General features: G+C 44.4%; 1 long non-coding RNA gene across 1 annotated transcript; it reads right to left on the bottom strand.

The window, feature by feature from the left end:
• Window positions 1-1,612: 1,612 nt before the first annotated feature.
• On the bottom strand, window positions 1,613-5,970 carry LOC125531471. The gene is made up of 5 exons (XR_007293252.1): window positions 5,835-5,970; window positions 4,789-4,956; window positions 3,306-3,544; window positions 2,640-2,794; window positions 1,613-1,849 (listed from the first exon to the last, which is right to left on the bottom strand). It is a non-coding gene; the product is annotated as an uncharacterized LOC125531471 (long non-coding RNA).
• Between the last annotated feature and the right edge of the window lie 1,809 nt (window positions 5,971-7,779).

Raw genomic sequence — 7,779 nt, 5'->3', positions numbered from 1 at the left:
AATCACCGTACCCATTAACGTACAGTGCTCCTCTGAGATAGACGCTCGCCCTAGCAGATCCTTCAGTCCCTCCGACCGTGCACCGAACGGTGCCGGAGTCGTCCGATGGCCTTTTTTGAAGGCGAACACGGAGAGCTTTGGGGGGCCATGTGACTGTCTTCCGGCCCCGCCGGATTCGTAGAAACCCTCCGCGATGATACCTCAGGGTCGCCCGCCTCGCAAGGCGGTACGGCAGGGGGAGGCGTTCCGCTCTCCATCATCTCCGAAAGAAGATCCCCTGAAGACGAGCTCTGCTGAGAAGGGCCAAGGTCCGAGCTACAAGGTAAATTTTCGGTTACTTTTCTCAGATATAAAGCAAGGATTTCCCTCATTTCTTAAAAAGAAAAAAACCCTCTCTACTTACGGCTCGGTGGAGGACTGATCCCTTTGAGGGCATAATTCGGCCGAAGTATTCCCCGGCACAGGACCCTCTGACGAAGATTTCTTCCCCCGCTTTGAGATCATGGTCTCCGGGTCTTCAGAGGCGGTCCTCTTCTTCCCCTGAGGAGAGGAATTTTCGATTCCTCCTTTCCGGACAGCTTCCTTCGGGAAGGCAGTGGCTTCCTTGTCCCCCCCCCCTCGCGTTCTTCTGAAGGTGTGACTTCCAGCATCCTGGTTAACACGGGATCCGGCACGGTCTCAGGGAGGGGGGCCGGACACCTGATTAGCTTTGCTTTCGCTATCCACTCCTGTTTTAGGGACAGCTCTTTTACGGGCAATGTTATGATAAATATATGGATAGCGTGTCCGGGCACAGGGCTACTTACTTGAGCATTCGGACGATTGCAGCTCAGACCTGCGTCCTCGGTCAAGTCTGGACACATTGCTTGTGATCCGAAAAACAATTTGTACATCTCCACGGGCGTCGCGCCCATAAAATGTTGGAGAGCTCGTGGTCCCTCCGGATTGAATTCCCATAGGCGGAGAGGGCGAAGTTTGCAGGGCAGGGTTCGGCGAATCAACATGACCTGTGCCACCACGATCAGACTAATGTCTCTTTCCAGGAGATCACGGATGGGGCCCTGCAACAGGGGCACTTCCTTTGCCGGCCCCCAGTCCAGCCCCTTATTGACCCATGCACTACAAGAAATATGCTATCTTGTGACCTTGACTATTGGTCACTGAAACGTCATAGTTTTTCATTTGCGACCTTTTTGTGACCAAAAACAGAAGATCAAAAGCTGGCGGTCGTAAACTGACTATAGCGACCTTCTCTATGAGAAGGTCAGACGTTTTTGACCAAAATATGCCTATTGTCTTGTTTTGGTCACTAGCAGCCTCCCCAGGCCACGTAGGCATCCAGCATGGCAAGCTAATGTGGCACAAGATTCAGCCCGGTCCAATTTGATTTTCTACATGGGCCTAGCCCAACAATTCAGCCCATTTGGTATATTTATTTCTGTTAATTTTTTTCTGCTACATGGGCCAAGCCCAACTTGTCAGCCCATCAATTTTTTTGCACGTTTGGCCTTTCAAGAATATATGTACAATTTTGTGCAGCCCATTTCTGGTTTACATTCAGCCTTTTTATACATTCAAATATTAATTCAATCCTGGAGTTGGTCCAGTACTCTTTTCAGCCCATTCACATATTCATACATATGATCCACCTTTTTGACAAATTTTGCAAATAATTTCATATTTCAGCACTACATATGTTTACATCACAGGCCATAAAGCCCTACAAAATAGTATCACTTGTTCCTATACAAAACTAAAAAAATAATACGTACAACAAAACAGAATACAGAAAATTTAGTTCAACAAAAATAGGTTTTCTTCCTCTTCCATCTTCCAGAACACACAACACCTGTGAAAATAAAGATGCCATAACAAAAATGGAAGGATCAGCCACTAGAAGCATATTGAATACAAGGGAAACAATCAAACTAAAGAAATGAAAGAGCTGCAAGCAAGGAATGGAGGAATTGATGGTCACCGTTACTGAAGTTAATGCTTCAGGAGCCCGCCGGCGTGGTGGTTTAGGTGGTTGAGGAAGAATAGGAGCATTACTGCATAATCATCATGAAACAATAGTGATTGAGTAAATCATAAAGCAGAATAACAAAATCATAATTAATTCCGTCAGTGATCATGTCGCGACACCACGCTGGCCACCTTAGTACAAAAATTTAGGCTTTGCACAAGTCTACACAACTATTGATCTTTTCTACAAAGGAAGCTGTGCACAGCACCAGTTCTCTGTGGTTAGCTGAAGACATTCCTCCAGCATCTTATGCATCAATGCATGTAATGCTCAAGTTACTGGTTATCTGATGTGAGCCATCTAAATGTTTGAAACAAGTTTAGCTTGCTGAGCTCAAAAGTATGGAACTGAAATGCAGAGACTTATGCAATATTGTTTTTTCCTTTCTCTTTTGTGAGGACATATGCTGTCAAAATATACAGTATACGAGGAACTCGACCAAATTCACGAAAATGATTTGTTCCAGATGATTTATATATCGCAAATAAGACATGAAGGCGCGTGTGTTTTCCCTGGTAAGAGCAACCTGCGTTCCTCAACATAAAAATAGGACTCCACACATGCACATGAAGGCCTGCAGTACAAGGGGGTTCGAAGGAGGTGGGAATCATACCTAGCAGTAGCATGGCTGGACTCTACCCAGCAACAGCAGTAGGCCCCTGCCAGCCCTGGCCTTCATGTTGTACTTGCGGGTCTGGCATTGCACGATGGGGCGAAGAGGTCCAGAGGTAGGGCGGGGGAAGATCTTCACAGCCTTCTTCTGGCGAGCTGCATACAGAAAGAACAAATTGTAAGATGACAGTGAGTCAAACCAGCACCACAATAACACAAACATGTTGTCAGCGGATCGGATGGTAACTTATCAGTAAATCAACAAAGAAACTAATGATATACATCTAATCTTCCCTGCAATAGCAGACATGTAGTTTAACTCCTTATGTGTAAATACATAAGGCAGTGCAAGTGTTGTTCACATGTTAGTGATGGATTCAACTTATAAATATAGAGAGACATGGCAATACGCATCAAACTTGGATTCATGGTATATGTACTAAAAGAAACTAACTGACCAAGTGGCTTAACAGATATCCTAGATGGCATTCTATAGCACTGTATACCTCACCCCCCACCCACATCCATCAGTCATGAACATCGCCATATTCATAAGCGGTAACAAATCTGATTACAAATTCTGGTGCCCACATGCCTCAATGCAGTAAACAATAAGCATGATACATAGTAGGTACTGTGGGAGGGAGAGAGGGAGATAATAAGTTACCGGATCTGAAGCTCCTGGTGCTCCTCGGTGCCATCGTTGTCGAGGACGAGTGGATCCGGAGGCGTTGCTGTTGGATAGGAGGGGATCCGGTGGCGGCCTTGTCGGAGAGGCGAGGGTCCACCGGCGGAGGGGGGCTGAGGCGGCGGCGGCCTTGTCATGGAGGAGGATCTCACACGCGCCGCCACCACCGCCGAGGACGTTCAGCTCAGCCGTGCGCAACGAAGAGGTCCACCGAAACCCTAGCAGGAGGAAGTAGTACAAAATGTCAAAGATTATTAATACTATCTGTATCAAGGACAGTAGTATGAAACCAATAATTTCTGTGTCAAGGTTTAGTGTGAATATGTGCCTTATGTAATGATTTTCTACCAACAAGCTTCAGACCACGTTTTGTACACACCTACTGGCTACTGTTTTATTCAGTGTTTCTCTGAAGAAATCTGAACATTATTTCCATTTAACTTCTACTTACAACACAAGCATTGCCATCCACAAAATAGTATCCACCAACTAGATAATTAAAGAATGCAGCTGATGTACAAAACCTGAAAACAATGTATTTCATGTAGTGATGTGAGATACATCCTGAATTTTGTTCACATCTTACTCACAACAATTAATACAATAGGCTAGCTAAATCAATTAGAAATCAGTGTCTTATCTGTAAAGCTAAACTACGATGACTGAACCAGATTTGGGTTTTCAAGTTCTGAAGTTTCGTACGGCATATATAGATTAAATTGAAGACTAGATTCAACCAAATCATGGACAGTTCAAAACCAATAATTTTCAAATCAACTAATTAGCTTCAGACCACTGTATAGCATTCAACTACTTCTACTTATATCAAACACAACAGTTCAGACAAACTACCAAGTCTTAACTGAACCAGAGTAGCAGAAGTTTCAGTAAACTGTTTTTGGGATTAATTAACAGTTTCATTACACAAGCGGGATCTTATATAGCAGAAGTTTCATTACACAGAGTAGCAGAAGTTTCAGCTTAACTTTGTTTCTCACCAGTTCAGAAACTCCATAAATGGGATCTTATATTCAGTTAACAGGCATATGATGTATGGAATTGGAAACAGGTATGTTCAGTATGTGCACCATCAAATGCGGCTGATTGCAGAACACATATACGTAGGCAAAATCCCTTACACATTAACAAGGACAAAATCCACCCAGGCAATCTGTCACGTACCTATCTCAAATTCAGGTAACACACGACTACAGGAGTGGTATATAACACAGTGACATATTTACCCTACTTGTTCACCGATAGAATCACTACCAATTTTGCGCAATAGCTACTAAACCTTAACAAACAATGGAGCGTACACGTAAATTTGCTAACTGATCATGACTTAATAATAGTATGCATTTGGACAGAAAGCAGCTTATCAAGAAATATTTTTCAATGAATGAACTCGTCAATGAGGACATGACACAACAGACACCAGCTACACCATAGAAATGATTACCAACTCAGAGACGTAACAGACACCAAAGAGGACATTTCTTGAAGGTGGGGATGACGCAGTCGGCGGCAGCCTTCCCGGCGGTGGCGGCGAGCTCGAGCGCCCGGGCCGTCGTGACGGCCTTGACTTGCTGGCCATCGCCTGATTTCCCTCCCTAACCCGCTGCTCCGCCTGCAGGTATATATACCAATAAAACAAGGTACAATGAGAACCAACAGAGCACTTTCTGTATTACCAGAACAAAACTAAAATTCAAACAATAACATGGCCCTTGGTATGGAAGCAATTCTGCAGGTATGTACCAATAAAATGAGGTCAATTGAGAACCAACGGCACAATGTCAAAAAAAGGCCAGCAGGATGAAGCTATAGCCAGCTAGCTATGCGCCATAGGTATCTGTACGCCAGCTCAGAAGCATAACACGGCTAACATAAGGAGCGACACAACAGTTGTTGTGCTACCACAGAAAAGTTGGGATTCAAACCTACCGTAGCCCTTGTATCGAAATAAAAACGCTAGCAGAGTGATGCTTGCTGCTCGATCCATGTTACTACATGGCCATTCGGTGTCATCACCTAGTCCTGGATCCTGAGTGCAAAGAGGACCCCCTGCTCTAGCGAGTGGACTAACGGAAAAGAGACGATTAAGGTTCTCATTACTGCCACAAAACCCACAATGCTTTATTTCAGGTGGAGATGCTCTAATCATCCTTTTCCTCCTTTTACTAATGCTCTTGACCATGTACAACACACGCATTCTACCATCAAAATGAAAATATAGCACCAACAAACATATTGCTAACCACCGAACACATATTGGACAAGAACAAACAGCAACCAAATAATCCACTCTCTTGCACGTAGCCGCTAAACTGAAACATGAGCCCGAAAATAACAGAGAACCGGAGAACTCTGCCTTTGCAAGACGGTACACGTTTACTCTGCCTTGGATGCAATGAACCGGAGAAAATCTAACTAAAACAAGCATATGCTAGCCGGGCCATGGTCAAGTGCGAGCAGAGGAAGATGAGAGGGGGAGGGAGATGCTACCTGCCGTGGTGGGTCGTCGTGGACGAGCTTGAGCTCGGCAGGACCTCTTGGTCACCCTATGAGCAGAGGAGCAAACCCCAGATCAGTGTTCATCCACGGCTGCCAGATCGGATCGAAACGAAGAAAGAAGGGGAAGGGAAGGGATACCTTGAGGAGCAACCGGCGGGGGCCCCCTTCGGGGTAGCCGGAGCCCGGCGGCCGGCGTGTAGCGCCGCCACTGCAAACCCTATGCAGGCCACGCGCGCGCCGCGGTCCGGCCAGCTCGACGAAGCGCCACGCATCGAAGCACGCACCCGTGCGCCGGCGAGCAAGCCAGCCGCGACTCCGTGGTTGCTGGGCGGCATCTCCTCTCTCTCCGGCGAGACTGACGCGGGCCGTGGTCGATAGGGGCCGGTGGAAGGGAGGAGGTGCCTGGGCGGCGGAAGGGAGGAGGTGCCTGGGAGGCGGCGGCGCGATCTGAACGGGGGGATCGATGGGAGTGGGAGTTAGGGTTTGGGGTGATGGGAGGAAGGAGCGGAGGGAGGGGGCACCGTGGTGTGGGATGGATGGATGGATGGATGTGGATGGATGGATGGATGGATGTGTGCCATGTCATCGATCCATGGCACACACCTTTCCACCAATGAGAATTAAGTTTATTTCCTGAGTGTAAAAATGGTTTTTCTAAGAGCATATGAAATCTTTGATGGAAAATTGGACCATATTTTGTGAAAATGATCCAATATTGTCTACATGTGTGTATATTGGGATGGGGGTTTTATTTCTTTGCACGAAAAATTCATTTTTCATTGTTCGAGTGTCAAAAATGAGTTTTTTGTGAAGGACCTAGCAAACATTTGTTGCAAAATTCTCCCAAATTAATTTTTTAAAATATTAGGACATATTTAATGTGCAATTAACCAAATGGTTGGGTGTCAAAAGTTTTGATCCACCTCTGGTGAAAAAGACAAATTCCCGCCGATTCAGCTGGAAGCGGGTCAAATTTGAACTGTAGCTGCCTCGTAGTTTGCTCTTTGTTTTTTCCAAAAATCATTTATAGGTACATAAGTATCTATTTAATCAGAGAAACACCAAAAAAGTTTCAATATTCAACCACTAGCTAGGAACGGTCATTCCCGCCGTTTTGACCGCATTTTGAAACGGGCATAAAAAATTCAAAAAAATCTAAAAATTGGGAAACCTTCGCATTGTGTCATTATATGTGGCCAAGTTCCCAGAAAAAAATAATAAACTTGTAATAAGATAATTATTTTAAGAAAGTGTTCTCAGAAACGAGCTATCACGTGTGGAGATCAATGGCTTTCAAGCCAAATGATCAATCTTATGGCCACATTCATGGCATAGTTTGTTCAAATGATCTCATATTGTGCACAAGGGTGCATATTGGAATGGCAAACAATGTTGCCTAAGGAAGTTTTCTTTTTCTTTGGATGAAAGAACCATTTTCCATTTTTCGAGTGCCCAAAAGGAGGATTTTTTTTGTGAAGGACCTCCCAAATAATTATTGCAAAATTGGACCAAATCAGTTTTCTAAAATACTAAGCCATATTTAATGCACAATTGACCAAATGGTTGGGTGTAAAAAGTTTTTATCCACCTCTCGTGAAGAAGACAAATTCCCGCCAATTCAGTTGGAAGCGGGTCAAATTTAAACTGTAGCTGCCTCGTAGTTTGCTATTTATTTTTTCCAAAAATCATTTCTAGGTAGATAAGTATCTTTTTAATCAGAGAAACATCAATAAAATTCCAAGATTCAACCACTAGCTAGGAACGGTCATTCCCGCCGTTTTGACCGCATTTTGAAACGGGCATAAAAACTTCAAAAAAATCAAAAAATTGGGAAACCTTCGCATTGTGTCATCATATGTGGCCAAGTTACCAAAAAAATAACAAACTTGTAATACGGCAATTATTTTAAAAAAGTGTTCTCAGAAACGAGTTATCA

The sequence above is a fragment of the Triticum urartu genome, unplaced genomic scaffold (genome assembly GCF_003073215.2).
Source record: "Triticum urartu cultivar G1812 unplaced genomic scaffold, Tu2.1 TuUngrouped_contig_7175, whole genome shotgun sequence".
NCBI lineage: Eukaryota > Viridiplantae > Streptophyta > Magnoliopsida > Poales > Poaceae > Triticum > Triticum urartu.
This window is presented reverse-complemented; position numbering and strand designations above follow the sequence as displayed.